The sequence below is a fragment of the Atheta coriaria genome, unplaced genomic scaffold (genome assembly GCF_025399875.1).
Source record: "Atheta coriaria isolate IRGN ID8LTWV9N9 unplaced genomic scaffold, Caltech_Dcor_3.1 hic_scaffold_3_pilon, whole genome shotgun sequence".
Lineage (NCBI taxonomy): Eukaryota > Metazoa > Arthropoda > Insecta > Coleoptera > Staphylinidae > Dalotia > Dalotia coriaria.
Window position 1 is genome coordinate 178,887 of NW_027045445.1, and position 9,604 is coordinate 188,490.

Consider the following 9,604-nt stretch of genomic DNA (forward strand, 5'->3'; position numbering starts at 1 on the left):
ATATGTATATGCAATCATGTAATTCCGAGATCGGCGATCGACGATAGTGCGGCGTGTTTCGTGTGTTCATGATTTCATGATTTCATGAATGTTCATGTGCCTCGCGCGACGACCGAGCCACAGGTGAAGTCCGATCCGGACGAATTTAATCGACGCTAAATTTTAATTATTTTACATTTTCAGGCGGTGCTCATCGCGAGAGGACACGAGGGTAGACGGGCGGCCATTAAAAATGCACATCGATGCCATATCCCATCATCTCGTCCTCTAGTTCTACCGTCCACGGTTTGCGATCATATCGATAACATGCTAACACATCCACGTAATACTCGTACAAAATCATGCATTCGGTTAATATACTTTGTTCAAGTTCAAAATATCTACACTTTTAAAATGAGAATCTTTGGTTTAAATTATTTTTTATTTACAAAAAATATTGTGGTGTGTGTGAAAAAGGTTGTAAAATTTTATTTATTTGTGGTTGTTTGTTATAGTGATCAGATTATAGATGATCCTTCATAGCTTGGTTTTAATTTCAATTCGTAATCTTTACAAGACCGAATAAATTGGAAACTCTGCAAAAAGTTGTTTGCAATTTTTCCATTTCAAAACAGTTTTTTTCTCCTCTGTCGTTGTTGTTTTGCACGTGCAGATTTACGTTTTTTCGATTTTTCTGTACTTCTGCGCCCTACACGAGCACTGTCTCTATTTGTATTTGCATTAGTGTGTTTCTGCATTTCTGCTATTTCTATTTATCGAGTTTCGATTCTGATTCTGATCGCCCGAGCGTGGCCGGCTGTGTGTATTGAATTTCATTTCATATTTTCCGCTATCGGCAGGGTGAATCTTTCGCGAGCGACATATTAGACGGCATTAGTAAATTACGCACATGCACACGAATGTGCGTGTGGTGTGCGCGCGCGCAAAAAATTCAATTTCAAAAAGAAATTGCTATTGAATTTTTAACAACCGAATAATGAAAAACGTGAAAAAACTTGGACGACGAAATAGGAAATAGAAGGGAAAAAAGAAGGCGAGCTCGGGTCACAAAGAAAACGAGAGGAAATTAATAGGAACACAGAATGGTCGACGGTAATAAAGGCAACGCAAAAATTATTAATATCCTACATACAGTGTGTCTTAAATTAGTAAAAATCATGATTAATTAAATTTTTCTCTTTTGAAAAATGGAAATATTAATTATATTATTTTATGTCAAAATTTAATTTTATCTTGTTTTAATAAAGTTATTGATTTTCTTTTGTTTAGTTAAAATGAGCCTCGTGAAATTTTAAATAACCCCTATCGATTTCCTTCAATTTTCCAACTTTGTATATACTTCATTATTCGTTTTGCATCAGGCAGCTATAATATTAAGTTACGTTGGTATCGGTGGTTTTTTTCGTCATTGTTTACCGCGACGCACACGCGACTTTTCAACTTTCGTGCGCGTATTTATTTTTTAAATCGCATTTTTGTTTGCGCGACACGAGACACGGACCACTAACGTGCATACATTGTACACTATGCACAATTAGTATTATACAAAATATGCATACACTACGGTCATTAATCTGAGTTCAAATTAATTTTTTTTTTGCAGGTTCTTGATAAGAAGTTATTTTATGTTGTGTTGCCTCTTAATTTAGGTACTACACACAAATTAAAAAGCGACTTTAAATCACCTCATTAATTAAAATTAAATTTTAATAAACATAAACAATAATTATTTTTTCAAATTTCTGTCGCTAATAAATACCTACATATTTCTAATCAAAAAATTTAAGTTTTTCCTTCATTTTAATAATTATTGTTGTGATTTATTCTAAAATTGTTTGCATGCAACAAATGTTTATATAAATGAACACTTTGTATGTTAGATAGTTGATGTATTAAAGATAATTACGTCTAACGAGCATGAATTATCGGACATTAGCGTACGTGGATATTTAGTGACGATTTTCATGCGTTCCATTTTTCGTCATGTTGTTGTTATTGTTGTCGTTCTGGTTTTTCCACTCTTTTCATTGTTTCAACTGTTTTCGCCGCCATTGGCTTTAAAATGTTTATAATTTCATAAATTCTATTTTCCAACTATTCGTAATTGTCCTCCAAACAAATTGTCCTCAAATGTAGGGCTAATGAAACATTAAGCGCTGAACATTACACACATTAAACATTAAAATATTCAAACATTCAACGCGCACCATTAACATTTAGAACATTCGTGTCTGATAATGGTATTTTCTTGTTGTCTTTTTACTGAAATTTTTTTAACAAAATATTTAGATACAAACAATATAAAAAAACTTTGTATTATGTTTATTTTTTCTTATTCTTTTTTAAAATAACAAGATACACATTAATGTGCTTTAATACACCTTATTACAAATTACTTTTTAACCGAGTACACACTCGTTAAAAAAAGCAGCTACAAAATAAGGAAAAAATAAAATTAAAGTCTAAAATAATGCAATAATGCAAGAAGAAAAACGAGCAAAGTGTACGGGTGTGCACACGCTAACAACAACCATCGCGGCAAGTATGCAAGCATCCGAGCACAAATGAAAGAAGTCGACAAGCAGCAAAAGCAAGAGGAGTGCAAGTCGAGGCGAGCGCTGAATTGCTAATTTATAATATTTGATATGTATCTGCGGCGAAATTATGATTGTAATTTTCAGCTGTGGTGTTGAACTCCAACTCCAACCAACTCCGCCAACTTCCACTCGACCACCATAACCTACCATCATACATAGTACTTACCTACATACCCGATGGTCGTTCATGTGCACCAAACACTTTTTCTACTCTTTCTAAAGTTTTAAACTTAAACTTAACTTAAAGTCAAATTCAGGTTGAAAAAAACAACTCAAGCTAGTTTAATTCGAAACCGCAAACAATGCCACCACAATGTTACAGCATACAATGGCTTTAAATTATAGCAATGTAATTAATTTGATTTTTTTATTCGTTAACGCATTTTCCGTTGGATGCGAATAGTTTTTTGCGTTCCAGCGCGCTCCCTCATAATTACACCAATTTTTTAACGTTTGCAGTTATTCATTAATTCATTAATTGCGTGCTTGGGTGCTAATTTCGCTGCAAGACGCAAAATTACACAGAACAAGATATATAAGATCTTTGCATTGTATGTGTGACTGCCAGGAGTGAGTTTAAGTGCATATCAAACATGAGTTGAATTTAAGTCGAGTAAGTCGAGCTGAAAGCTCTCGCAGAAAAAAAATTACACAAAGTTTTGACTCGGCGAGCGTGCGCGCTTGACTTTTAGAGGTTAAGGACCCCGAAACGACAAGGTAAACGAGATTGGGGCAGGCCCCACGACAAACGACGCAAAAAGAATACTTACACATGCTTATATTTATATTGCATAAACAGTGTGCAACGTGTTAATGCTGTATGCGTTTTGTTAGCTGTGTGTGTGCTATTGAATTGTAAGTCAAGCTACGCGAAATAAAAAGCGGTTAAAATGCGCACGCCGCGCCGAACGCTCGGCTCGACGCGAATTAAAAGCTGAAATGTGTTCGTTGCACTCGGAGGCAGGCGGTATGCGAAATATCGAACAATTACCAAGAGTCGATCGACGGGCAGACGACGCACCGAAACGCAGCTCGCAAAAAAACAGAAAGAAAGATGGCCGGCGCGGATGGAGAAAAAGACGCGCGGCGGGACGTGAAAATTCCGAGCGGAGCAATTACGGACACACAATGAGAGCTAACATTCGGTGTCAAAGTACCCGTACTGCGAACGAAATGCTAAAAATATCTAGGTTTAATCTCAAAATATTTAAATTTGACTCAAAATCGTGATTGGTCAAAATAGGAAACAAACGCAAACCTCCGTGAGTAGCAATATCGACGTGGTGACTCTTGTTGATTCTTTTCGTCCCCGTCCATTGTGTGCGGTGCTGCGCGGTGTAATTTCGTGTGTTTTATGTGCGTGGCGTTGAGTTTTTTGTTAATTTAGTTGCTCCGTCGAGTTTGGTGTGCGGCTCAACGCCGGCGCGGTTGGCGTAGGTTCGGGCCGCGTCTGAGGCCTTGGCCAGGGCTATTGACCGTTGCCAAACACGCCGGCCCTCTCCGAAAAACAACACAAAAAGGAAGCGCGAGCCCCGCAGCTTTGGCTTCGGCGCTCCGACGAGCACGACGAACCTCGCGCTCGCCGCGCGATGCGATGCACATTCGATGCATTCGTGCGTGTGCGAGCGCGCTTTTTCGTAGGCAATGCACTCGTTCAAGGCCGTGCCGGCGCGAGTGCGCGAGCCGGCCGGCGACGAACATTCGGCTGGTGCCTTTTTACTGATCACCGAATGCGTCGGGCGCAACATGATTCGCATTGAGTTTGGTAAGTTACATTCGACTCGCGGTCGCATTCCCAACTGCCTGCAGAGACGTGGAACGACGTGGAGACGGAGGAGGGAAAATGGATGGGAAAAAAGTCGAGTTCAATTACATCGCATCCGTAGGACAACGAAAAACATAACCTTCAAAACTCACAAAATCTAACCTAAAATTACATGATGGAAAATTTCAATAAAAATGAATTTGTAGCATAATTTACAACAGTTTGTCAACGTCCACAGTTGAAATCTAGACAGTGAAGAAATACGAAACGACGAAACGCGAGACAAAAAGTTGTCTCAACGCCAGTGGTCAAACTCAAACTCGAAACTTGAAAGAGAGTCATGACCGCTGCGATTTGCAGGTTTTTGTCCGAAGAGCGGCTCGCAGGAAAGCAGAGCGTCCGGCGATCTCGGCAGAACGGATGGACGGATCGCATTATACACGCGGATTACGTCGGTACGTGTGTGCACTTCGGCGCACGACGAAACAATTGAACCGCGACGGCGAGGACCTTTTGTGACTGGAATCTTAACTCTCAATTCTCAATTGTCATTTTTTTCCCTCTTCTTGCATTTAACTTCAAGCGCGTCTTAAGTCTTGCAGTGATTACAAGATGAATGCATAACCTTAGACACTTCTAAATTTTTTTCTAAATCTTTTTCCTAGTCGTGTTAATTGCGTGCATAATGTTTTCAGCGTGAGAATCCAATCGAAATGACGCCAAACCACTCAAGTGAGATTTGCTAGACATATATATGCCGGTAAGCCCTCTGATGTTTTGCGAGGATCTCAGCATGCGAAGTGAAGTCGGTGTTACGACCTCACCAAATGCGAAACGGGAAAAGGGTAAGAGTAGATGTAAAGCAACAAGTGTTCGACATTCACGAAGCACCCACAAACACCGCTCCAGTTAAAATCACAACCAGCATTTCCAACATTTATAAACATTCGTTTTACACCCACATCAAGAAGAAATCCGTTCATGTAATACTTGTAAAGAATGGTTTTGTATGACATCATAATTTATGAACGACGATAATTAACACTTTGGAAACTTTAAACTATTTCCTAACGCGTGGCGTACAGTGGGTCACTTTGGGACTCTGGGACTCTGAGAACCCTGTCTGCTTGAAGAGATAATTTGCAACTTTACCACTCTGACCGACTCACGTGTTTGATAAAGATAATTCGAATAATATCACGTGTAAAATTTCGTTTTAATTATGTAACCCACAACTAAAACGGTTTATCCTATAAATTTACGCTGTCTAATAATAGGAAGCGGTGACCAAATCGTAAAATTCACATCGGAATGCACATACCGGCGCATATATTATTAGCAACTGGTGGGCCGGTCGCCGGCATTAATGGATTTTATTTATTAACGCTTATTATAATGTGACGTGCGCACCGAGCGAGTGCGGATGTGTTTCGATATTATTCGCCGAACGCAAAAGATCTGAAAATGGTCCGAGCGAATGCAATATGCAAAGCGATGCTAAGAAGTTGTTTAATCGTATCATGGCGACACATAACTGATACAAATACTTCAAGCATCTACAAGGAATTCTCTTCGAGATAATCCAGATTTCAGAGCACATGTAGATGCGTTTAGAGTTAAGTCGAATTGATTTTCGAGAATTTCGTTGATAAAACGCATCAGTTAATGATACTTTTAGGTTAAGTCTGGTTATGTGATGTTTAAAACTCAGCTAAGCTAAGAAATGTGTATCCATAAAGTGTGGAATGGTCGTTGAGTTATGAAATGCTCGGAATTGCTCGGCCCGCGGTACGACGAGCAGGTGGCCACTGGCGTACGTGTCTTCTTTGTCCTCCGAGGCGAAGAAACGTGTGTGCAGGAAGCGCCCAATGGCCGCACCGGACCGCGGGAACCCAACGCGACGAAACGGCGAAATGATTATTTTATATATCGAATAGTTAGTAGCGCAATTGTAATGATATGCAAATTAAATATGCACGCTACACACGATGAAGACTAGCGTCGTTGTTGTGGATTCTCAGCCGAGACCTGTGACTATGCCGATCGGTTTTTTTGTCGTCCTGCGGTTGGCAAATTCGCGCCGTTCATAATTTATCATTCTTTTACTCGCATCCTTCTTGTACACCTGTGCGTCACTGCATTAGAATACGCAGGAATCTTCTTTGGCGACCTGCGCGATTTTCTAATGCGTTCGCGAATCCACTATTTATTTACGAGTTTATGAATGTTTGAATGCGCGCGGAATGCCCGAGTGTTATTATGTTTCGAGCTAGCGCGCGCACGATAAAACAATCATAAATTTTCATTACGCTCATTATGCCTGCGTCTCCGTGCATGTGCCTCGTGCAGATATTCCCAGCAATCGTTAAATTCGATATTAAATATTGTAATTATCGACGAACGACACACGACACAGCTACCGGTCGCCGATTGCCAACATAATATTTAGAAGAACAATTACGCTTAAACTAAGACGTCAAGTTTGAATATACTTAGAACAAAAGAGTAACTAGGTATCAGTTGACCTTTGTGTTGTGATTGAGACATTTATTTATAGCTTTGTCTGGATTCTAGGAAGTCTAGTCACTTTAGTATTCCAGACGCACGATACGCTTTTCCTTTCTACTTTTACATTTCACATTCAACACTCAGCTCAGTGTAAGTATTAGACTTACATGAGTCTTGAACATAATATTTTTGTTTATAATTTTATCCCAATCAAAGTTTAAATTGTGGTTATGTTGTTAGTAGTCTGTTGTAGTATTGGTGGCGCCACCTCATTAAAATCCGCCGAGTGCTTTCTTATCACTAAAGAAAAATGTTTGATAGCCTTAGTCAAAGTCATAAACATTTAATATACAGCTCTCCAGGCTTCAGTCTTTTCGTTTTTATAATTCACCAAGGTGCATGTTTGTTCTTCTCTTACACTCCTGTTTTCTTCATCTTCTTCACAGTCTCTTGGAATGGTAACACCACTGCTTGCATGCGTGTATGGAAGCAATTTGTTTCAAATTTGAAATAGTAAATCTTGCAATTGCTTACAACTCGTGTCCTCGTATGTTGGCTCACTTGCTGGTAGTGAGTACTATAGTTATTGCAGTAGTGCACCTAGGCAGCAGGTAACCTAGGAGTGTGTTGCTGGCTGAGCACGACTAAAGTCGTAACAGCGATGCGCACACACGACCGATGCCAACGCGGTGAGCTCGCAGATTTTATTGCTCACCTCAAGACATTTGACAGCTCATAAACGATCGTAACGAGTCGAATAAAAACAATTATTAACAAACGACTACATTATGCACGCTCGTCACTTTATTGCATGCCCAATCGGCACAAAGCATAGAATTAGAAAATAGAGATATAACTCGCTGGACTAAACACACTGTATGTAGAAATAATTCGTGTGATCAGCGTGATTGGTGCAATTTAAAGAATTTCATAGTTAAGAAGACATGAGAAGACTTCGACTGCAGTAGAGTTAAGCCTTCGAATGACACGACATGACATGACAACAAAACTAAAGTGCACCGCACGAAGCGAACAACTGCAAAAGAAGTGCATGAAAACTCAAGAAAACAAAAGTGAAGCTACAACGCAACAAAACCGAATAATATCGAAATAAAACAAAAACACGATACAAAAGAGTATCACAGGTCGCAGCTAGATTTTTACTCTCTCGTCTCTATCAGATCGATCAAAACAAAAGCTGCACGCTGTGTGTATGTATAAGAATAAGAATAAGAACACACGGATAGTGGACGTTGGTCTTGAGACTGCAATTCGTTGCAATTCGTGTTACAGTTATTCCGGCGTGTGACGGTCTGAGTATGACCATCTCACTTGACCGTAGAGATGCAATGCGATGCGATCCGATGCGATGGAGCGCAAAAGGCAAAAAGATTAAATATAGAACTGTGAGAGCGTATCATCCATTACGTTGGCTGTGTCTCAATGTTCTCGTCTGCTTGCGTGTTCATTTGTTCTACTGATGGTTGGTTGATAGAGAACAATTTACAATAGATATTGATTTGAGGTTTTATGATTTAAGTTAAACATGTTGCGTGATTTATTTTTGGGATTTATTTTGGTTTTGGTTTGATTTTGATTGTGATTGCGGTCGAGCTTGATCCAGAATGTTTGCTGGAAGTGCGGGCTAAAACTGTTCGGAAGGTTAGAAGTTGGAAGGTTGAAACTGCTGCAAGTGTTGGAAGGTTTATTTGTGTCCTTCTCGGCTGGCCGCCAACTTGTGCCAATGTCAGCTTGTGTTTGTACACACTGTACACGCAGCCACACACTCGTTGCAGGGCGTTGTGTGCTGCTTTTATTTGTGTTTGTCGGTTTAAATTTACGTTCAACTTGAACTTGATTTTGTCGTGAACATTTCCCACTTGGAAAACTGACTTTTTATAGATTTTATTATGATTTATCAATTGTAGATTATAACAGTTCATATCTAACCTAAAATATCTAAGTTTAGGTTATGTTATATTGGTTAAAGTTCGTTATTTGACCGAACATGTTTGGTTAGTTCTTAGAAGTTTTATAGCAACGAAAATAAACGTATTATGCGTGCATAAACATAGCTTCCTTCCGGAGTTCGTTTAGTTCACGAAAGAAAATAAAATACGAAAGAACAAAACACGTAATACATGTAAAACACTCGGGTAACATGCGAAGCGATGCAAAACATGCGACATCACTGATCCACTTGACGTAAAACGTAAACCGTTTATGTTTGATGGGTGTGGTCTTTACAACAGATTTTGTCCATGTTTGACAGTTACAGACTTATTTTTGACAGAAGCCAGACATTATCTTGACGAATTGACAGAGTTAATTTTTCTCCACTCACCGTGTAATATAAGTAGAGCTGAATTTGGTGCATATGAATTTATTGGAGTGCGTTTTGTTAGTGCGGTGCAATTTCAACTTCCAGAACGACGAACGACGATCGTCGTCGACGGGGCGCACACACGTGGGTTAATGACCTACTCAACAGACGCCTGCTTGGGATAGGACAGCCGAATACCGAACGTCAGGACGCGAAAAAACACGCGCACGCAATAAACTCTACGGAACACATAATTTAACATATATTAACATAACCAAACTTATCACATCATTACTCTGATGTAATCTAATCGATTAGATATGTTCTGTTAGCATAAAACTTAATACTGATAGATTTAGTGGTTGAAATGTTGTTGGGGTAGGTTCGTAGCGTCTGCATTCCCTAAAGGGG

The 9,604-nt window shown here is 39.4% G+C and overlaps 1 long non-coding RNA gene across 1 annotated transcript; it reads right to left on the reverse strand.

Annotated features, from left to right (window-relative positions):
- Positions 1 to 6,888: 6,888 nt before the first annotated feature.
- LOC135804309 (uncharacterized) lies at positions 6,889 to 7,516 on the reverse strand. Its single transcript, XR_010551011.1, has 2 exons — positions 7,405 to 7,516; positions 6,889 to 7,337 (listed from the first exon to the last, which is right to left on the reverse strand). It is a non-coding gene; the product is annotated as an uncharacterized lncRNA (long non-coding RNA).
- Between the last annotated feature and the right edge of the window lie 2,088 nt (positions 7,517 to 9,604).